General features: G+C 37.4%; 1 protein-coding gene across 3 annotated transcripts in view; it reads right to left on the bottom strand.

Moving 5' to 3' along the window:
* TNS3 (tensin 3) overlaps positions 1 to 24,676 on the bottom strand; it is a 187,797-nt gene that overhangs the window by 147,492 nt on the left and 15,629 nt on the right. For all 3 annotated transcript variants that reach the window (XM_077785370.1, XM_021526399.3, XM_077785372.1), the window contains exon 3: positions 4,937 to 4,975. The gene's annotated coding sequence lies outside the window, so the exon portion shown is untranslated. The remainder of the gene's footprint in view (positions 1 to 4,936; positions 4,976 to 24,676) is intronic.

Below are 24,676 nucleotides of genomic sequence, written 5' to 3'. Positions count from 1 at the left end.
CATGATGCACAGGCACAGGCATGAGACCGGCAGCTATAGCCTGCAGCACTCCCATAAGAACTGCTCTGGTGACAGTCTTGGAATGAGCCAGGAAAGTTCAAATCAATGGGAAAGTCTGGTAGATTTGGCACGTCCTTCACCTTCACCAAATCATACCTGAATATGCATATAATGCTTGTTTTGCATGCATCTCACAGGTCCTGTGAGCTAAAGTTTGAATGTAGCCTATAGGAAAAAAAAAGAAGTTTCCCTAAATAAAGCTGAGCATGTTCCTAATTTTCCATAAGCTTTCCACACTATTTTTTGGAAGAATATAGGCAGGAAAAATGAGAACTAGTTAGCCATTAGTCACAGACATTAATTACAAAACAAACCCACTTCAAAAATTTTTCACAAAAGCTTTTACTGATGTAAGCCAGAAACCAAACTCAGAGGTGGCAGAGAAACATCACTGTATATGTTAGTTTCTAGCTCAGTTTAGTTACTGTCATCATACTCCACTGTGTTTGAAGGTAATGCCTGACTAACGCAAATTAACATATTACATGTTCTAGTAATGAGACCCCACTTAAAATGAAATTGGAGAATGCAATCCTTCATCTACATACACAGACCTTCCCAATATTATGATTATTCAACTTCCCATTTCTTAAAAAATCTCTTGCACGCCCACATTAAAAACAGACTGACTGTGTTCCATGGGAATAGTAGATTGTCTCACAATGTTTCTCTAAAAACATGTGTTTAAAAATGAATGCAGTAGGGATAAAAATTCATTTTTTCATATTCACTGATCTTTCTTATACAAAGCTTCCAGAGAGCATGAAAACAACAGCACCAAAAAAAGGAAGGATTCTTTTGCAACAGGGGACAAGCATTCCTTCAAACATTGTTAAGAGTACTGAATTTTCTTAAACTTTCCTGTTCTCTTCCTCACTTTACCCATATATAGCTGGGAGTTTGGTTTAACTTTTATGTATCAACATGGATTTTCAGTTCATAGTTTTAATTTTTTTTTTGAGAAAATATTGGCACTAGGTTTAATGTATGTAGGTGTATATATAAACTACCATGGATTTCAAGTTAAAAATTAGATAGGCAATTGAAATTAAGCCTTTGTAACTTCACACTCACTTTTTCAGCAATTTTTTTCAAGGTATGCTCCAGCTTCTTATAAAAAAACAAATTAAAAATACACACACCCCAAAAAACCCAAAGCAAACTAATCTCTATTTCTCCCACAATTACTCTTATTCTGTTCTCCTCCTATTTTGAAACAGTACAGAGCACAATCTGACTCACTGTTCAAAATCAGGTTTTAGTTTGTTAGGAGGGGCCTGAATGTTCAAGTCTTTGATTTTTCTTTCTACAGGCAGAAATGAGGCTTGTATAATTTAGGACAAGGGGGTGGGAATCAGAACCATTGATGCCCTTCTCCAATTTCTATCACAATTATCAAACGTCCACTCAAGACTTAGCAAAACAACTAGACAAACTTCAGCTTGAGGTGACTGTTATGGTAAAATACATTTTACAGGTATGTGCCCATTTAATATGTCCGCATTATTAGAGCTAGTTATGAAAAGTGATATTTAAGTGGCAGACTAGAGTTATGCAGAATTCTTTGGTACCATTTGGAAAAAAAAAATAGAAATAAAAGGGGGGGGGGGGGGAATTCAATCATAAATTCCTGTGCTGAAGATCAATTTTTAAATGTGTCTTAAAACTGCCAAGTCATGCAGTCATAAGGATCATTCATCAAGGAAGTAATTTTAAGATAAGAATTCATGTAAATAAGAGGTTTGGGATTTCACACATTTCTTTACTTCAAAGAAATTTGGCAGTATAGGTGATGGCACTTTGAGGAATTAATGTTAATTTGTTTTATTATTTTTAAAGATCATAAAGGACAAAAAATAAATTCAATGAAGAAGACTAGCTTACTATCCTTTTGAAGCATCCTAAAATACCCTAGACTATTTCCTGGAATCTAAAAATTATCTCTAAAATAATATCCCCTTTCGTTGGCTTTCCTTTTAATTTTTATATTTTTTTAAGTAATTGATAAAACAAGTATCCAGACCTTTACAGTTAGGGCCTAAACATTTTCTTATTTTGACAGCACTAGAGAAAAAGACTTAAAGTTGTCAGCATTTTTTTAAATTAAAAACATCAATTTAAGAAATACTATCAGCTGAATAACTAACAATATTTCAAAATAAGATCAAATAATTCCAGTAAAGGCCATTTAAACATACCTACCATCTTTGATTTTTATTTCATTTTAGAAGTACTATATAAGCTCACTCATCTCTATAAACTCACTCATCTCTAAAGTAAAAACAAACAAACACAGAAACCATGCCAATTATGCCACTTTTTTCTCCCCCACCCCTTTTTTTTTTTTTTTTCAGTTTTTGGGTTAAGCCATAGATCTCCATAATGACAGACCATCTCCACAAATAGTCCGTTGTTTCTTTGAGAAACAAAATTAAGTGCAACAGAATATATCATCTTTGCTAAACATTTTAATTGAATGAACATAGCTAAACTAACATCATCCCACATTCTGAGGAATGTGCATGATACCATAAACTAAGTAGTGTTAGACACAGGAACTGCTTTGTATTTTAGCATCTACAGCTGCATTGAGTTGATATATGAGCTTCCTGATGTCATTACAAAGCTTCACAACATGTGATTCACAAGAAATGGGAAGGGCCCATTTGGTAACAGACAAAAAAAAAATTCAATAAAATACATATTCTGAAGAAAAATAACATCTGTAAATTTCATCAGGCTTCAACAGTCTTCCAAGAAATATGTCACTGAGAGTCTAACTACTATCTTGCTATAAGCCAGTTTAAGGAGCGCATATAGGCAACCTTTACATTGACTAAATAGATGCAACACTGATTTAAAGAAGGCATATGTATTATTTATTCATGTGAAAACTAAAAGGTTGGAATTCCTTGGCTGGAGTGAATGGGGATAAATCCATGGTTCAGCAGCAAATTATGATGCCACAAAGTTTTGCTTAATTTGCATAGAAGTTGGCTTCCCTATTATCTAAATCTCTCAACTACTTATTGTTGATCTTATCAAAACTTTATACTCAAAACAGTTGTAAAAGAAACTGCTTGCAGCTATTCCTCCTTCAGAACAACAGAACTCTTCACTAAATAGACAAAATTTACTTGTGCTGAACAAAGACTCCTAATATAAAAATGTCACATTTCTCACCAAAAGCAAACCACATTATTCAATCTCTCTTTCAGCAATAAAACATATTGTATACTATGTAGTGAAAGTATTTCACCTACAGATATCCCTGCAAGACATTTAAATAGAATTCCACCCCTTCTGCCCAAACTAGTAAATGTTTATTTGGTGACTGAATATACCTCTGTCTACATTCATGCTAGTAAACTAAAACAGGTTAGGCCACTTATGCCATCTACACTCTTTATGTGCCAGCAGATCACAAACTCTGTTGGGACTACATTATCAGCATTGCCCCATGTACACATAAACCAAGTTCACATAAACCAAGTTCAATCAGAATTATTAATGACTAGTAACATATCCCAGGTTGCTATATGTTTAAAATTTCTTTTGAACCAAAGTAACTGGTTTTGCATTTCAGAATCAATACTTGGGTTGTGTGCACAACACAAAAGAAAGCAACTGCAATTGCTAATATGTCCCTAATACTGTGAGCTACAAAGAAAGGGTTTCTTTTCTATTTATAATTTTAGCAGTGATGCTATATAAGTTCCTCAGACTCTGATATGGGTTAATTCATAAAATTACTGAGTCAAATCTGAGAGAGACCTCCAATGAGTTGATATTCACATTCCTCATAATACCAGAAATTACTGGTTTTGGTTTCCAGGATTTGCTTTACATGATAATAATTTTAAAAGCACTTTTTGACTTCTGTGGTTCATGATAGGTAAGCATCATTACCTCTATTTTTCCAGCAGGGAAATCAAGACACAAAAATATAAAAGCAACTTGGCCAATTCACACAGCAATGCAGAAGTGAGATGTAGGATTCCTAATTGCCAGTGGTTGTATCACTTACCTACAATACACAGAGTTCTTGGTTGACACTTGTGCATCATCTGTTGGCTGCTTAGTCCTAATAATGACACTATCAGCTGCCAGTGCTGGTTCAATAAGTAACCGTGACAATCCATCTTCCAAGCATCACTCATATTACCCTTGGAGCTAAAACAACCAAATACAGTATTGCAAGCCAGAAAAGGCTTAAGATTTCCCTATCCAAACTAAATATGGGTTCCACCAGGAAGGAAAAAAAAAAATAAAACAGGTCCCAAATAATCTTACACTACATGTACTTCCAAACTGACATGAGACATCAGTATGTTGAAACAAATAACTACTGAAGTATTTTTTATATATAAAACATACAAATAAAAGCATAAAACATGTGGATTCCTGCATGGGACAGGACACACACAATAACAAGCTTCAGAAATAGTGTCTTGATTTGTCAAGCCTTCAGAGAGGAAAGGTGATTGCACAGTACTGAAATAATAAGAGTGTCACCCTGATTCTTAAGACTTCCTAAAGCCTTCTGAGTTTACATTCCTTTGGAGAACTTTCCCACACAATTTCTGTAAACAACATATTGTTTACATTCTTTTATGGGGGTGAAGAACACTTGATGTACTGGTGGTTTGTCCAATGTCTTTGGAGAGGTGGCCCATTCACTCTCCAATCCAATGTCACACTTGGGAAGGTATAAAAGACAGAGTCAGATAATAAACGTCCCTTTTTTACCTTGCAAGCAGCAGGTGGTCCGCGTTGTGCTTTCACGTGTCCCACAGCGACATAAGAGGTTACAAGAATAATCTAACCTATAACCTAATAAAACCTGATGGTTATCAGTAGTGCCAAAAATACTTACCAGCTCATAGCTCCTTGGAAGAAAGCAGGGTGTCACCACCTGCAATAAAAAATGATGATAAAATAAGGAAAAGAAGATAGTACCTTTGGAGATGTCCCAGCTGCACTGTTTAAGCTCTGTCCAGACAAAGAAGCACCAATCAGATCAGAGCCTGAGCATCCACTGCTGCTCTCAGCTGTTCTATCTACTCTCAGCTCCCTAAAAAGTGAGCATTAGCTCAATGCAAACTCAGTGCCCTGCTCGCATACTCTAATCACTGAAACAGGTTGAAGAGTAATGCCTTCCCTCACATCACATATACAGGGAAACATGAAGGTTTTTTTTATCCCTTCCTCTATCCTTTATAGCATTCTTTAATCATCACCTCGGTTTTAGTCAGTGAGTAAATATTCTGCTTTTCAAGAACTCTAGAACTTCAGCAGTTCCCAACACTTTATCCTTGGTTCTGGAACTGACTTTGGGTCATGGATTTAGCAGAGAAAGCAGAACAGATATTCTGTGGACTCACATATCTTCACAGATTTGTCTCCAAATTAAAAACACTTCCTATGAAGAACCTAGTCCGTATACATCACACCAGAAAAACCCAAACCACCTTATTCTGATATTCAGAAACCAAAACACGAAAGAAAGCCAGGAAAAGCATGACTAACTTGGATTGCAGGACAATCTATAAAAAACTAAGTGTTAGATTATTTCTACAATCTCATATAGCAGGCACCCTCAAATCTCACACATACAGTCTAAAGATTGTAGGTTTATCCCTTTATACCACTCAGCTGAGTTACAGTAGTAGTCATCATGCATGCTCACTTTAACAAGTACCTTGAGGTTAACCCCAGTGAAAACTGTTTCATTTAACATGTTCACCTTCAAAATTATGACTCTCCGGATCGGTTTGTCACTCATCCAGCAGAGTGGAGCCAGAAATGATGCAGCAACACCTGGACAATAAAGGTGGAATTTTTTTTCAGAATAGCTGCTATGATCTTCTCAACACTCCTATGATTACTCAATTCATGGTACACAGAGTGGGTTACTGAGTAGAGGGGGCCTCATGCCTCAGGTCATTTGTAATCCTTAGAATATTAACAAGAAGATGCAGCCCATGCAACAGAGCAAGCTGCAAGAACAAAAAGAAACATCAGTTCTGTACACAACACAGGCAAAGAGTCAAAGGGGCTACTGCCTGACTACACAAGGACAACCCACTCCAGCTTAAAGAATCAGGAACAGCTTTTTACCACGAACATGAAAGAGACAGCATTTGCCTCTGTAAATGGTTATGAAAAAGATCAATCTCCAATTCGCAATGCTTCTTAAATCATAAATTACTCATAACAAGGAAAAAAAAAAAAAAAAAGTAGCACGTTTCTTCAACTCCCAGCTCATTCATGATCTCTATACTACCCCTAAGGAAAACAGGACAGACTGAACTCTTGCAGTTTGTCTGCTCTCCCCTCCGACTCCTCAGTGAGCTTGCGAGTCCAAGGTTGTAATATGCTGCATCTCTGCAGTTCATTTTGTGACTGCAACTCACGATTCACCACTCTATCCAACCAAACACCCATACTTCCATTCATGGAAGATGTTAACTAACCTGTCATAATAGCATGCCTGTTGTTGGAAGCAAGGACATCAGCTGCCTTGGTGACTTCTTGCCTGACATAATATGTAGAACTTCATATGCCACCTTGAATTACAACTCTCCTTTCAAGCCAAAGTGACAAACTAACAGGCAGAACAATGTCCAGCTGAAAGAATCAAAGCCACATGCACCTTGCACCACCAAGACAAGCTGCAAACACCTACACAGGAAAGACTGTCTCAGTTGTCCTTATCATGCAATTACCTCATACTTACAAACTGGTTTTGCTTATGTTCTCATTAGCAACAGCTAAGGTTAAAGTAGATAAACATGAAATTTCAATTTCTTTCCTCTCACTGCATATACTAGGAAGAAAGAATTAATGGAAACACCAAAGGAGGTGGCAGACTGGCTGAGTAGTGCAGTGGAAGAGATGAACTAACATTACATGCTCATGCAATTAATAACTGGAACCACTGTGGAATAAAATTGTCATCAATGACATACATAATCTCTGCTGTCTCCCTTCCCCTCACTGATCAGAACTATTGAGGAATCAAGCATATCTTTACCCTTTTGGATAATGAAAACACAGTGTAATTTGCTTGCTAATTACAACCAACTCACTGCCTAAGAAAAAATCCCCTTTCTTTTGACACAAGAACACTGGGGACATCCAGTGGACAAGAACTTAAGAAGAGAATTGCAAATCTCTGCAGATTTGTGGCATCTTATTCAGGCAATTCTGGACTGTGAGAAGATGAGAGCTAACAGTAAAAATAACACTTGATTGTTTTTATTCTCTGAGCTCCTCTACACTTGAAACAGCTGTATATAGCAAACTGACTTTACAAAACAAAATAATCTTCTTCTGATTCTGCATCTTCAGCACTTACTTTTTGCAGAAGTCAAAAACTGTGATGTTCTGCCGCTGTTTCTGAGCTACAAAACTCAATGAACCACACAAGATACACTGACATTTTTTTCTTCTAACTCCATATACACAATTGCACATTTCCTCCCAGGTGAAGCAAAATAACCAAGATCTTGCTGTATTCCAACTTCAGTTCTCATAAGCAGTTGAAGCAAATTCTTCCACTGTTAACTCAGACATGGGCTGAAAGCAAGAGTTTTTTAACCTGCTAACAGATAACAGAGGATATTATGACATCCAAAGAATCTAGATTCAGAATATATAAGTGGCTCCAATTGTCTTTCTTAATTTTCAAAATTCTGGGACATGCTGAAAAAAAAAGTTTTCTAGAAAAAGTATAGAGCTAAAAAGTAAAACAGCAAGATTTAATCCAGTGACAATGCAAAGACAGAAAACCAAGTATAAAGGTCTCAGTCATTGGTTTAAAAAGTTACATGCTGTGTACCAACTGCACAAAACAATAAACTTCAGAAGGACTTTACTGGTCCACCTACTGAAATTACAGCTAATCTTAAACACATCTACAATAACCAGTTTTGTCAGCCTTCAATAGTTTCTTTATTCTTGTAAGAAATGTACTGCATATGCATTAGTGTAATATTTCATAGCTCCACACAAAATGGATTTAGCTTCTGTACTTCTGTACATTCACATATTAACAAGCCATGCCAGAATGTAAGAATGCTTTGCCTACTTTAAGAGATAGCTACCTTTTGGTGCCCAGCACACAGACACAGAGATACACTGTTAGTCTATTCATAAATAATCAAGCAACTATTTCGAAGACAAATTACCTGTTCTTGCACACACAGTTAATATGAAAATATTTTCCTAGTGTGATATTTCCTGCATTCAGCCTTAGTTTGAAAAAGTCCCATATCGATGGAAAAAAGATTTTTAAAAATGTATTTTATGAAGAATTCTGATTCCAATGTATCTGCGGGTAATTTTTCTTCATATGACTATAGCATCAGTCACATCAGTTAATGAGTAACTGACTAACATGAGATAAATGTTAAAAAAAAAGTCAACAAATGGCAGGATATCTGGTGCTAGGGAAATAAAGTCTGTTCCCACTTGCTCTTAATAGCAACACAATAACGCACAACACACAACAGTTCATTGGCTGGGATAACCAGTAGTTACATTTCAGTGATTTTTTTCCCACTTCCAGATGCATATTTCATTTTTATTTTCCTTCCTTGTTATTCTCTTTTTACAAGAAGTATGCGATTTTTCACAGGAAAAACCATCTTCAAAGAATGAGAAAGTTATAACCAAAGGTGCATTTCAAAGTCTCAAGCACTATTATATTGGTTCTGCAAAAGCAATTTAGCCACACAGCCATAATGAATCACTTTCTTCCAAACTACAGTTTTATCAAGTAAGAAATTCGGGCATGTTTGCCACAGGTTATGTGTAACACAAACAATGTGCAGGGGGAAGAATCTTCACCGATAAAGTAACCTACTAAAAAACATGTTCACTCTAGGTCACTACTTATGTGACAAAATGGAGGAGAAAGAGTGAAAAGACCAGCAAAATGAAGCCATTGACATCCTGCAAATACTGTGAAGTTATAGTAATGTTTGGAGATTTTTTTGAATGTTACAATATATCACCTTTTTTTTTTTTTCTTTTTTACAAATATGACACAAACCTCTTTATTCCAATCTAAAACTCTCAGGTTAAGCCTGGGGGAAAAAAAATCTGCTTAGTTGCTTAGTTTTCTTCTTCTGGCATGCCTGTCAGTTATTGTTCCCCTTTTCCAACCAATCCTCCAAAACACTCAAGACAAATGCCGAATTTCTCCATGCTGTGGTATTTTATTTTGCAATGTCATAGTCCTGACCTACATGATGGAAGTTCTTCAGTTCTCTGAAGAATACACACAAGGCAAAGACACTTGGTACATAGGTTATCTGGGGGAAAAAATTCTTTAAATTGTCTAATAAAACAGAAGGTAGTTAGAAGCAAAAATTGATGAGTTTCCCTTGGTAACTGTAAACTAGTAGACAGAGATGAAGTCCTTTCCTTCTTCAAATAATAGGATTTGTTTAGAATTAGTTCAGAAGCAAAAGAAAAGAAAGTCAGAATTAGGGTGTTGCTAACAGGGGTTAAACCAGACAGCAGGAACCAAGACCTTAAAACTAGATTTTACTGGACTTTGCACTAGCTCTCTGCACTGTGGTTTAATTTGCCAACCTGAACTGTAGATGCCAGCTAGTGCCCCATCTCATTTAATCTGTTTAACAGATGAAAGAGCTTTATAAAGTAGGTTGAAATTATTTAACACAAATAAGTGCAAAAATATGGCATACTTGCTCAAAATGTCTCATTTTGCTGCCTCTTCAGCTAAAAAGTCCTAATTTTGACAATTGTATACATCTGTTTGAAACTTAACTTCTGATTTCTTTGTATCCGATCTGACCTCTTCAAGCTTTTTGAGGCATAGATTTCTTGGGGAACTATGCTACCCATTAAGGATGCCACGTATTATTTTGATACAATCTCCATGAGAAAACATTCTTCATTTGCAAAGCCAAACAAAATTTGCAACATTACCAGATACAGAGGGGACCAGGAAGCAGAGGGGTTCTTTGTTCTGCAAACATTTTCCTCTCCCAAAGGAACAAACTACCATGGATTGAATTTTCTTGAATGGAAACAGTGTACCAGACCGGCTGTATCTCAGAATTCTGGATTTATAACACATGTATCGGTCTGATTTCTCAGGATTTCAGTCTGCTTCAAACATCTGAATTACAGTGATGAGAGCTTTAGACATTATGGTTCCTATGGTCATAAATAGCATTTCAGTCAACAGTATCAGAAGTTTTAGGGTGAAGAGACAGTTTTGTCACAACAAACTGCAGATATCACTGCTCAGACCACAGATTTCACTGCATCTAGTGTACGTCTAGGATGTGGGACAGATCTATGCTCATCAGATAAAAGGATGAAAGATAATGTAAAAGGAATACTTAAACAATAAGCACAGGTTAAAATGGGGGAGAAGTGTGAGTTGTTTTCTTTTTTAAAATATATATTACAAGAAAGAAAGGAATGGGGTAGTAGAGAAGGACACCAGAAGGCAGCCATGTCAGTCTTTTCTACTCAACATCACAGAAAGATATGAAGGCAGAAGACACATGTCAAACTTGTTGGTAAAAAGTAAAAATCAAAAATTAGTTTGGGGGTCATTGTGGTTTTTTTGCTTTATTTCCCTACATTGGATGGTTGAAAACCATCCATCTACAGGATGACTCTTTGCATCTTTCTAAGGTAAATATAGTATTTAATGTATTAAATCATAAGAAGGAAAGATAGCTCTTTGTATAAGATGCATACAGCAATTTAGCACAGGCCTGATTTCAATCTGTGACAGAAGGTCTCCAAGAATCATGTCAAAAAGGGCAGTGACCTCTCCAGCAGGAAGTTTATAGAAAACATTTGCAAACACTTTAGGAATATGCTGCTTAGCAAGCCAGAGGAAGCTAAACTAGCCCATAGAGTTGTGATCCAAGCGGGACCCTTCCACTTTCCCATAAAAAGTGGGAAAATGTCATGGTTTAAAGATACGGTCCCCTCCGTGAGGACCCAATTCGCCTGTTTTTGAGATGGAGAGCATTTTGTTGGAGGTTGACGTGGAAATGGCATTATTTTACGGCTGAATTTTACAGCATTATTTCTGACTGTCATATATCACAATACTGACTTTAACAGCTGTCCAGTAATTTTCAAAAAGTCCTCCTCTCAGAACACATTAAAGTCTTAAACATTTATATTCCAAATATATCTTTAGTTTTCCAGCTATTCAGAAAAGAGATAGTGCAATAAAATGGTACAGAATGACATTTAAATACATACTTTATCATCAAAACTAGCTATTCCAGACTAAGACTGAATTTGCTTTATTATGCTTTAACTATAGGAAGTATTTTAAATGCTTTCTTCAGCTACACAGAACAAGACAAAGGAAGCAGCCTTTTAGAAATAATTACTAGTAAAATACTATTAAATGCTACATTGTCAACAGAAGTAGTAAAAGCAAATTCTAACAAAACTTAAGACATTTCAGTTAGCTGATAAAAAACAGAATAAACAGTACTGGGATAAAGCTTCATAATGCAGTCATTCCGTTTCCACCAAATTGTGGTTATTCATTATGTCTGTCTCCAGTTTTCAATCTTCTATCAAGCCAATAAGGCAACTCCTCACTGACGGAGGTTAGAATTTTAGAATTTCTTTCTTTCTTTTTTTTTTTTTTTGTGGGTTTTTTGTTGTTGTTGTTGTTGTTTTGGGGGGGTTGTTTTTGGTTTTGTTTTTGTTTTTCTTACATATAGGCAACTACAACACTTGGTAACTACATTTAAGAGACAAAAGATGTGGATGGGAGGAGGCGGGGGAAGGGTACAGTTTGCTACCATCACTTAACTGGGCAGCTTTCTCTTGAGAAATGCAGAGATACCACCATCCTCACTCGCCCTCTCATTCTCTGGATCACAGGGGAGACAGTCGTGATCTTAGTGTGGGACTGTTGCTACAGCAAGAATTCACTGTTACCATGGAGTTCTGTCCTGCACAGTTTCTCCTTACCATGGGTGAGCCTTTGATTTTAACAGCGGCCATTGAACTGGGACCTATTCAACATCTGATTGCACTGGAAAGGACCCTCACCATCTACTCAGATATCTCAGGGGAAAATCTGAGACCCTGACCCTCTTCCCCTCTGGTGGGAGCACCTCCCATCTGCTTGAGGGAGCCCAGCTGCTACCACCCAGCCTCACTGTTTTCTGCCACTGCTTCAGGCCTTTTTTTTTTTTTTGCTTCATTTTAATCATTTTAATCCATCACCCTCTATCTGCTGGGACACCCTGCAACTCCTGCTATGGCTTTGGAATTTTTGGTACATTTTGTTTGCCACCCTGGCTGTGCCTGCCTCTGCTGTTCCAGCCTGCTGTTCTGAGGTTCCTGCTACAGCCCATTTTGCCATCTGGAGGGGTACCGGGACAGTTGCTCCCCGTGCAACTTTCTATCGTTCCTGCTGGCTAAGCTGCCATTACCATGCAGAATGGATTTCTACCCTATTAAATTTTCACTCTGTCTCACAACAAAGGGGAAAGTGCTTGACAGTTGAGAGAAGGCTGTTGCTGGGTTTCTGTTGGTTTTTGTGGTTTTTTTCTGTTTGTTTTTGCTGCTGTTGTTCTTGTTTGTTTGCCTTGTTATATATATATATATGTGTGTGTGTGTGTTTGTGTATGTGTGTGTGCATTCTAGTAATGAACTGTTATTCCTTTTCCCATATCTTTCCCTGAAAGCCTCACAATTTCAAAGTTATAATAATTTGGAGGGAGGAGGGTCATATTTTCCATTCCAAAGGAGGTTCCCACCTACCTTGGCAGGCACCTGTCTTTCAAACCAAGACAGCTGCAATATATGCTGTCAAATCTTTCAGATGCAATACTGCAAGAAGGAATTCAACCAGTTTCTACAGTGTATGTATGCTTCATCAAAATACCCAGCAAAAGCAACACAGTAAATAAAAGCAGCACAGCAAAAGCAATATAGTATGACACAGCAATGTTGCAGAAGGCTACACATCACTGGGTCCCAGTGCATTTTGCCTGCTACCCAATTACAGCCACTGCTGATACTCAGAATACCCTTCAAGATCTTGCTATTGCCTTTAGTTGTAATAGTGCATGTGCAGTCAATGCCTCTTTAGTAGAAGCTTGGAGTACAATGCAAGTAAGGGCAAACAACTTTTTGTAACAGAAACTGAAGAAGAAATGAGTGGTATATTTTTGTAAGCTACTTAATTCCCACTTCCCAGAAACAAATGTGGCATGAGCTAAGCAATGTTATCTAAGGGAGAGTTCCAAGCAGCAGCAATGTAAAATGCATAGCTCCTAGGTTCTTTGATCCTATTTTAAAAATCTAAAGGATGCTTTTCTTCTTTAAAAAAAAAAGAAAAAAAGTTACACAGCAAGTCTGTGTGAGATTTCTTGCATCTATACAAAAAGAATCAGAGCTAATCAGCTAATAACTGGACCAAAAAAGAGGTTTTACCCCAAATCATGCAGAACAGGATAGGTCATGGGAGGATAAAACTAAACCAAACCAAACCAAACAAAAAACAAAAACAAAAAAGCTCCTAAAAACATTCTAAAGCATTCTGAGATATCTAGTAGAAAGTTCAAATCCATAATGAAAAAGTAACTCATCCATATTTTGGTAGTGAACAAAGACAAGCAGAAATCATTCTGTTATGAATGGGGTTCCATATGTCCAATTTCATAAATCACAAGACTGAAATTTAGCAGCAATTTTTAATTGGGGTATAAAATAATAATAATACAATCAAATATAATGAAGTGGTTACAAAGAGTTATCTGGCAATAGTTCAGATAAAGCATAAGCGAAACCAATTGGGGTATGGGGAGGGTTTCCTACCCTACCATCTGTACAAAGGGCAAAAGAATCCAAGCACAATTTTTATACTTTATGTTAATACATATTCATCAATAGTTCCCATAAATCTCCTCCCATTTTCAGTTCTTGACGTCTACGTCATTCTTCTGCACAGCGCATGCTCCCATTGTTGCCATGGGGTCTGCTTGTCTCTTCAGGAGTCTTCTTGGAGGGAGGCCAAAGGTCTTCCTCACATGTCCTCTGAATAATCTGGCAGGTGGCACATGCGCATTGAGCTTGATGCATTATGTTCCAATTGAGCCTTATTATTTCATAGATAAGACCACTATTTTAGGTTCCCTATCTGGAATGGTCCCAATTTTATTCATATTCAAGGTCGATCCTGCTCTGGGAGTTGTCTTATAACTTCAGTTGATGCCAATTTTGGTTTGGAAGTCAGCTCCTGACTTCCTCCATTCCCAAGGCCAAATCCAACTCCTGCATCCTGCTTTCCACATGTTTCTTGAAGAAACCCATCTGCTTCATAACAATAATCACATATATTTTCCCAATTATTTTCCCAAATTACTGATATAAGTACAACTTATTCAGCATGAATCACATCCATTTATCACAATTCTGTTTCTTTCTCTCACAAATATAATCTCAACATCTTTTCCCCTTGCCAGCATATTTTTTTATTTCAAAGAAAAAGAGCAACCAAAAAAACTCAACTGCAAAGTTATTCATATATGTTGGAGGTTAGGATTTTTTTTTTCATTTTCTCTAAGGGAATTTTGTCCCATTTGATGCCTAGGAGATGATAATGACCAATACCTAAGAGAGAAAAAAAAATTTAGTCAAGGAGAAGGGGGACAGTAGAGCTGGCTGCACTCCTGTAGCTGATGGGCTTTCTCTTGGGAAGAACAAAGATAACAGCCAGATTTTGGTGGGGGGTGGGGGGGAGGGGTGGTGGTGAATGGGTGGGCTTGGCTCCTCTCTCTCACCCTCAGGATAGGAGGGGAATAGTCGACTTCCTGTTACCATGGGAAGAATTCATTGCCACCATGGAGCCCAGCCTGGTTCTGCTTCTTCTGTACCATGGCTCATAAGACCAGCTGGGGAACTGGGACCTTAGTAACACCCAGTTGCACTGGAAAGGTCCCTCACCATCTACTTAGGTGCCTCAGGGGAAAAACACAGGACCCCTCCCCCCTCCCCAAGCAAGGCATCTCCCCGGCTGTGTACGGCAGCTGCTACAGAGAAACCCAGATGTCACTGCTCAGCTTCACAGCTTCCTGCCGCTGCCTGGGTTTTCGCTACACTCTACCCCAACACCCAGGGTCCACCCAACCAGCCCTCCCCCACCCTGTGCTCCTGCTAAGGGCGAGGAGTTTTCTGTTACATTTTGCTTGCCACCTGGGGTGTCCCTGCCTCTGCCATTTCACCAGACCAGCTGCCCCTGTGAGTTTGTAAAGGAAGTCCCTCATCTATCTGTCCCACCAGTGTGCCCACCATTACACATGTCGAGAGAGGCAGCTGAGCTCACACCACAGCGCCCTTGCAGCTGTGGGGGAATCATTACACCTGCCCTGTCTGGCCAGCAGCCACCAGCGTTCCTGACGCTGTAACCGAAATTACAACAAAAGGGAAAGTGCCTAACAGCCAAGAGAAGGGTGGTACTGGGTTTCTGGTTCTGTTTGTTGTTGCTTCCACTGTGGTTGTTTGTTTTCCTTGTTGTGCATATATACAGACATACATACATACAGATACATATATATATACACTAATAAAGAACTATTATTCTTTTCCCTATATCTTTGTCTGAAAGCCTCAGTCCAAAGTTATAATAATTTGCAGGGGAGAGGGTCACATTTTCCATTCCAAGGGAAGTTCCCACCTTCCTTAGCAGACACCTGTCCTTTAAACCAGCTGAGTCTTACACAACACAACCAACTATCTGAAACTGTGGAAGAGGTTTTACAGTGACTTCTGTGAGCCAGAGAGAAATTTGATAAGAGGATCCATGTTTACTCCTGAAAGAATTTTCTACCAGGGTTGTTGACATAGAAACCAAGAAAGAAAGAAGGGTAAATAAGAGAAACCTGCAACTGTCTATTCCAATAAACATCTTGTTTGTCTTTCCTGAACAATGGGTAAGGTGTAAAATTATGAGTTTTGTAAGAATGTATAAAAAGCATGCATGCTATAGTAAAACTGTGTTTGAAGCCTTCTGAAAATAGTGTTGCTTTGTATTGTGACTGTCTCAATTACAACATGAAACTACATACACTGATGGGTGCAGAAATCATGAGCCTTAGAAAGTAGTCAGGAAAAAAAACTCATAGAAAAATCCTGAATTTAAGCTATGTGCTGACTAACTACTCTGGAAATCAGAAAATAAGCCTCCTGTAAGAAATAATTGATAATTGAATTTTATTTTTTCATAATTTTTTAATATTCTGTAACAAATGCTAATAATTTCATTTTAGTTATTCAAAAATCATAAAACATACCAGTCACTATCTAGGTGTTAGGCTATTATATATTTTTGGTAGTCCATATGCTACTGTTTTCAACAGTCAACACCCAAATGGCTGAGAGCTGAAATGAGAGTTTCCTGTTTTAATCATAAGGCACACATATTAAATTGTTCATCTCCAAAACAAGTTCAAAGAATCACAACAGTACCTAGAATCATTTAAATATCATCACTTCTGGAAACTCTAGTTCTATGTCGCACCTACCCAAGTAAATCTGCGAGCTATCAATGCTATTGACAAAACAGATTCTTTCTTATACAACTGGTAGAATTCCATACTGCAAGTACTATTTGGAGAACCAAAACTACAGTGCAAAGAGGGATCTGGTCTAATAAAAAGTACATCTTTCTACTAAACTGTTTTGCATCTACCAATAGACCACAATTATTATAGTATTATTACTAGTCATTATTGAATGTATATAGGTGCTGAAACCCTTTAAAAGGAATATCTTACTTAAAGATATAATTACCACTGTGTATTTTATAATCTTATTTCATAAAAAAAAAAAACAGAATTCTGCATTTACCCAGCATACCACACAACACAGTGATTTTCAAATGCACATGTACCATTTTTATTTAAAATGGGAAATGCTTAGCCTACTGAAACTTGTATTTACTAGAATTTCCCAAAATGTCCAGAAAAATCTCTAAGTCCTTCACAAAGCAAAGATTATTCTCTTGAATTTAGTTTTATACCTTGGATGCACTAAAACAAACAAATGCTTGCAAACATCAAGGTAACAACACAGATATTAAGTCTTGATCTTTGGTCTCCATAAGAGACTATAAAATGATTACACTTTTGAAATTAAATAATTTATTTCAGGTGTTACTCTGTGTTGACAAGGTAGCCGAAACCTCTTTGCACATTATTTCTCCATCTCCAAAACTTGTAAAAAAAATCCATGTCACATTCCAGCTACAGGAAAATTATAAATATACAAAGCCCTGTTAACTTTCCCTATGGCAGACTCTAGTCCTGCTGAATTCTACATGGCCTCTTAGCATAACAGCAGAATCATATAAAGCAAAAATATGTTTTGTTCACTTCCCACCTGTGGTCATACAAATTCCTTTCTTTATCCTCTAACTTACCAACCTATACTGCAATTTCCTAGGACTCTACTTGTGCATTCTTCTACACTCCAAGGCAGCTTTAAATCCACTGGATTATATAATGCTTACAACTATTATTTTAAATACATGGAGGGAGGGGACAGCATTGTATGAGCAGAATAGGTATTTCAACACCTTTTATCAGCTAAAGAAATGTCCATAGGTGTTTCCAAAAGAAAGGTTCAGACAAGAGATGACTGAAAGAAGTCTTCATGAAAAGTCTTAGCTCCAGTTCAAAAAAGGAAACCTTTGCAAAACTAAGCTATATAAATAAACCATATCACTAACAAAAAAACAGCACACCAAACAGAGGAATGTCATCTCTCAGCCCTTTCTGTAAAGTTTGCTCATTGTTACTTCTCCACTTCCTCTCTTCCTTCTTTCCTTGAAATACATCACAGAAGTTGCATGATTTCTGCCCAGTTACTTAAAGATCCCAGGGAAAAATCAAATAATAAAATCTCTTCAGGTTACCCAAACTTTCCAATAATCAGCATTCCTCAAGCAAATAATGATGAGACAGAGCTTCCCAGAATACAGCAGTTGGTATTATACTGATTAAACAAAATAGTTTAGAGCTTCTCTACTCTTCACGCAGTAAAAGCATGTTTTAACTTTCCTCCTCCTGAACAAGTACTCCACATTTGCTGCAGGTTTCATTTCCAGAAAAATATTTAAGAATGCCTACTGTGCATACAGACCAAGTCATATATTGTCCATCTCTCCTCTAAACCTGGCTTTTAGAACAGGGCTGACTGCAACTTCTTGGTGACTAAAAAAAGTGATTATGTCAAAAGTCTCACACAAGGATAATATGAAAATACAAGGAAGAATTTCCCAGAAATAGCAAAGAGCTTGGCATATGAGACTCCCTGCAGCTCTCATATGAGAATCTCTTGGAAAACATATTATTGCTTCAAAAGTAGCACTATATTTTAACCAAATGGCTAATCAACTCAATCTATCATGCACACTTAAGTACTTCCACAAGTACCACCAGTGAATATATAAATACTGTAGAGCCTATGCTAAATGACAAGAATATGAGATGGTGATGAAACAGAACACCAAAGTATTTTTACACTGGCTGAAATAAGGCATTTCTGGCTGTATATACATGTAGGTATGTATGCATGCATGTATGTATAAAAATATGGTTTTATTTTTACACACACATCCTAAACGTACACAAGTGGCTAGTTATACTACTAACACTATTACTAAAGAACTTAAGAGCAATTTCAAAGACAATGGAGTCTTTGTTATAGATACCCCATTTTCTCCTCATTCATTCAAGATGTTTCACAGAAAGATAAACAAGTAGACCAAGCTAGAGAAGAGAGCTATGACTTAGGATCATACAACCTGAATCAGCCATATGTCTCCAAGTGGAGTCTGCTCCCGACTTTTCATTCAAGTGAGAGCACATGAAGTTTTTCCTCACAAGTTAGTGAGGAAAAAAATGTCTCGCCAAACCAGTTGAGTAAAGTTCATGTCAAAAATAAAAAAAAAATATGCAATTTGGTAGTATAAGACTGCCTTACTGTACAAGCATAAGGGGCCAAAAAATAACATAAAATGACAGAAAGTACTTTTTTCCCAGCTTGCTGAAAATATTTGGTGTTACATTTTCAAGTAGCAGAGGCCTTTGTAGTTTCTCAAACTAAAGATCCAGGTCTTCGTTATTTTAATAAGAAATTCTGCCCAGGTACCAGGGTTTCAAACCTAAACACTTTTAAAAAACGAACAAAGAGACAAACCCAACCAAAAAAAAAAAAAAAAACAGCCCCTGAAAAGCAAGTTTCTGTCCAAGTGACCTTACAAGCCATACAGATTTAAAGAAAAAGGTCAGAAGTTAAAAGCACCAACACTCAATGTTTATTCAATGTATCAACAGCCAACTGCAAAAAACATGGCTCAAAACATAAACTTTGCTGTACTGGGTTAGCACAACATCCACCTCCTTCACACAAGTACTTAATTGGGTTTTCAGAAACACACTGTTCAAGCAGAGCAAGCCAGCTCTGTCTCTTCTGTGTCCCACTCCCTTCATGCTCCTGCATGTACATGCATGCTAGAAGGTCCATCACAGACCTATCCTCCCCGTTTGTGCTAACGGACCCATTTCCCACTAGTTCTGTCAAATCCTTGCTTTGAACATGCTGGTACTGTCTGCCCCACAACATTCTGCAACAGAATGCTCCAAAAAGTCATATTCTCCTTGTTTAGAGTATTTTTATTTGTACACTTTAAACTCCCACTGTGTCTGATGCTTACTAGTTTCTGCATTGTGGGACTGCATAGCTTGCTGTGTATGCTAACCTACCCAACAGCTTTTATGTTTTTGGAAAACCAAAGTGAAGAGTCCTCATTTTATCAGTTCCTTCCCAAAAAGCAACTGTTCCATCCCCTTGACCATTTCCATAACCCCACCACATGCTTTTTATACAGGCTGAGATCTCACACATGATTCAAAGTTTCAAGTTAACAATTCAAAATGATAAATTTGCTCCACAGCCTATTCATACAGCCTAGCTCTCTAGATCTAGATTTCCAGACATAGCTGCTTCTCATTCCTGCTGTCAGAATAAAAAAAAAACATCTTGGTAGCTTGAAAGGAAAATTGTATTGGCCCTCACACACAAAGCTTTTCACCTTAGCTCTCTCACTTACAGTTCTGAATAAGTTAAAAGCCAGACACAAGGCAGCACAAGATGCCACAGAGAAGCAGAACAAATCTAGTCTTGCACTGAGTTATGGAATGCGGGTCCAGAGCCTTAGCTACCCTACCAAGTGACTTGTCCAGAGAGACCCATGACTAAACATAACAGCAACTGCACTGCTCTCTAATAAGAGATCTATGTCTCATGTACAATTCTTTCATGCACATTTGTCCTTTGTAGACAGTCCACCTCAGAGGAGGTCCTTTATCTAGACCATCTAGGTCCTTCATCAATCGCAGGTGCTTTTCTCATCATTTTAAATTCTTGAGACAAAGCACTATCAGCTTTCTTTGAAAAATTATTTCTACAGGATGCAAATGTAGCGTAAGAGAATAAAGTGTTTGAAAAAGACTGGTAATTAGATAAATTTCTTTTCCCTTTCTAAACTTTGAAGTTGACGACCTCCAACTTTAAACAACAAATAGAAACTTCATCATGTTTGCAATTTTCCAAAAAGTTCTTCCCCTTATGATTTTGGCTGAGATTTCAGCCCATAATAATAGGTCCAGAGCTGCACAGAGGTGGGTAACACCTACTGAAGAAAAACAGTACCCAGGATTGTCTGAATGCATGCCCTTTAGTAGTCTAACATTCCTCCCAGCAGAATGGAGGCAGAGCGACACACTGGGCAACCTTCCTGCTTCTCTCAGCCAAATCCTCACTGCTCTCTTTTATCCTAATACCCCTATGAATCAATCACCTGTATAGAGCAGTAGTTCATTTCCACTCCTCCCAACAAGAACAAACGGGGTAGCCTGAGGTTCACTCCTCACATAAAATAGCAGCAGATCTCACATCTTTTCATTTCATCACTTCTTTGCATTTTTGTTTCAACACCTCCATTTTTCCACTGCTCATGCATCTGTGTAAGCGGAATAGTAATTAGGAGACAGATGGGCAGTCCATTAAGACAATCATTACTCCAGACACTGAAAAACTTGTATATTTTATCCCCATCTCATTGGCAAGCCAACATTTGTTCTGTATGGGAAAATACCACAGAAATGTTTGAAAGTAGCAAAGGACTATTCTTCACTTTCCATGAAATTTCATTGTTTGTCAATGGCTATTTTTCTTCTTTGTTAACTGAACTGACCTTGTCTTCTCTTAGACTGTAACACTGCTTTTACTACATAATGATGGGAACTCTCACACAGTCAGAACTACACAGCTGAAGATTAGAATTCACGTATTTAAATAACAGGGGGGAAAAGGACATAACTGAACATACTTGGTTTATCTTCTGTTTACAGAAAAATAAAATGAAAAGCATAAGAAAAGTTAAAATTCAGATACATCAGGCATCTACCCTCAAAATGTTGCCAGCTAACTGGCTTTTTTAAAATCATCTTACACTTAGAATCTCCAAAAAAAAAATCTTTTCCCACTGCAGATGAATTCTTGCAGGTACACAAACACATTGAGTTTACATGTTTCCTCTCTCTGTCTTGACAGTCCCTAATGAGATTGCTTCCAGAAGCAACAAAGGACTGCAGCAATGCATGACCTAACCCTCTTGTGGCATAATGCAGCTACAAGGCCAAATACCAAAGAGCTACCAAGAGCTCTGTTGTAGTGATTTCTGATGTGGTAAGAACCAGATATTAAAAAAAACAAAAACAAACAAAACAATAATTTAAAACAAAAATCACAAAAAAACCCAACTAGCAAATCAACCAAGGAAACAACTAGGAACAATCTAAAAAGGAATAACCAGGAAATTTATCAAACTCTGCAGAGAAAAGAGAGAAAGCAAAAGAAGAGGTCAGACCTGCACTAGAGAAAGGACAGACAGAAGCAGCTATGTGTCAGAACATTGGTCAGAAGAAAAACAGCTGAGAGGACTGAAGATGTATGTCACTAAATCAGTCACTCAGAAGTTGACAAAATATTACTGATACTAATGCAGTGAATATTTTTACCCATTTAATTTAGGCTCACAGCTTGAGTTTTCTCTCCTACCCTAACAATCCTGCTTGTGGCAATTGTGCTACACTAATACATATTCTAGTGTAGCACTTCAGGCTGGTAATGTGTGCAGAACATAAGATACATCTTACAGATGTATCTTTTCTACCCACTATCCACCAGAAAAAAAATCAGCATCCAGCATAGAAGGACACAGAGGTAAGGAAGTTGACAGCTGCACACTGCATATATATGTGCATTCAGCAGCTGCTGTACTAAGGAAGCATAAACACTGAAAGTGCATTTATCAAGGAGGCCATCAGTCAGACCATTACATCTTTAAAAGCAGAAGATATCATTCTGTCCATGTCTGCAGGAAGATCTCATTAAAGGTATTCAGCAGGATGACGAAATGGTAATCTCAGTTCAGTTTCCTCCTCTCCCCACACATATCCTTATTTACCTACTTCATTTTAACCAAGGCTATCAATATGGCTTATAAGACCTACTCACAAAGACAGTATTAGGGACTGCATGAAGTCTACCTGGTTGCTATACTTTGAAAGGCTGGAGTTACACTAAGCAAAGAACAGAGTGCAAGCCAGCATCTGTGGCCAAAACATCTTCACTCCATACCTTCACTCCCCGCACCAAAGCAGGTACTTCAAATTATTCTTCTAGGTCAGAAGCAATGGTACTCCAAACACTCCTGCTCTGATGTGAAAACAGCTCTAGTTAAGCAATCCCATACAGATTACCATCTGCACTAATGATAGTAACTCATATTGAAAACAACACTCCATGTGTATGCCTGGAATTATTTCCTTATCTATTTCCTCTTTTTATTTTTATTTTAGACTATTCCAAACAGTAATCTAAACCAACATATTTTACATAACAACTTAAAATAGAAACATTTTTTGCATTTCATTAAACCCAAGGACTCCAAATTTTTTGCTTACAAAATTTTTTATTCAATAATTTAGGAAGCAGGAGCAAACCTCATGTGGAAACTTAAAATCTCCATTATGCACTTTTGGGTAAAGCTTAATTTCCTTCATAACATCTAGTTTCACTTTTTCCTGCTCTTTTACTGAAGCTTTGACAATTTTTTTCCATCAAGTTATAATGAACCATTTTCAGGAAACAGAATCTAACTAGTATTACACAGACTTCTACAAAAAAAATTATAGGGTAGGTGTCACTCCAAAACTCAGAAATGTTTACTCAATAATCCTGCTTGGGATGCAAATTCTTTACTTTCACTAGAGAGCAGACAACTGGTGGTTAGTCATTTATTTTGTATTTTTCCTGGTGTTCCTGTGTGGTCTTTGAAAACACAAGCTGATGAAAAACACTCTACTTGGAACTGTAGGTTTTGCGTACCTTCTGGGTTTTTTGGGGTTTTTTTGGGGTTTTTCTGGTTTTTTTTTAATTATTATTATTTTTGATAATACAAGATTGGTGGTACTAACCATTGAATACAAGTGTTTCTTGTTAAAGCAGTATACTGGATCAAAGCCTTGATCATATTCCCTTTATTGCTACTAACCACAGATAATATACAGAACCCACACTCGCCACCTAAGCAAATCAGAGGAAACTTTGAGATAGTGCAGGTACAAGGTAGGTTTGTATTTTTTACTGAAGAACATGAATGACACACACACAAAAAAAAAAACAAACAAACAAAAACCAGCAAGCACTATTGTCAAAACTTTCTAGTTAAAACTATAATTTATATTACAACAACATTTTCATGATGCACAATGATTTTTAAAAATGCTAAGGAGGAATCAGTGTTCGCATGATGGTAACAGACACATTGCTGCTCACTGTGACAAACAGCAAAATAAGGCTCCTCTTCCAATCTGCACACTGCTTCCATCTCTAAACAGCCTTTACACTCTGGTACACCAATCAGTACTAAGGAAAGTAGGCTGTTCAGACTTTGGCAGACATGCTGAGCACAAGATGCACTCACACTCTGCCATACAGAAAGGGAAAGCACTTGCCATGTCAGGTTCAACCTTACCTCTATTTGAGAGAGCAAATGTTAAGAAATATTTAGCACCAAAGTGTACCCTCTTATGGTAAAAGAATGCATCAATAGCAAGCTAATAAACATAATTATACCTACTTCTGCTGAACCTCAGATTTTTATACATAAAAGAATTTTAATTAAATTAACCTTAACCCCACCTTATTAATAATTGTTTTCACAGTCACCAGTCACAGGCTGGAGATGGGATAACACCCTTGCCTGACTTTCCAAATGGTCTCTACCTTTTCAGTTAGTTACCTATTCTCATTCAAATGTTGATCTCTAGCAAGAGTACAAGAAAATAGCCATCTTGACAAATTTCATCAATTTAGGTCACTGACGAATGCAGGCTGCAACCAACTGGGATCACTCTATGTTCTCATCCAACTAAGAAAATATTTGTTGCGACTGGACTGAGGCTTGGAACTTCAATTCCTCTCCTCTACCATATGAATGAACTAGAAT

This window comes from Lonchura striata, chromosome 1 (genome assembly GCF_046129695.1).
Source record: "Lonchura striata isolate bLonStr1 chromosome 1, bLonStr1.mat, whole genome shotgun sequence".
Lineage (NCBI taxonomy): Eukaryota > Metazoa > Chordata > Aves > Passeriformes > Estrildidae > Lonchura > Lonchura striata.
The sequence above is the reverse complement of the archived record's forward strand: the minus strand, read 5'-3'. Positions and strand labels throughout refer to the sequence as shown.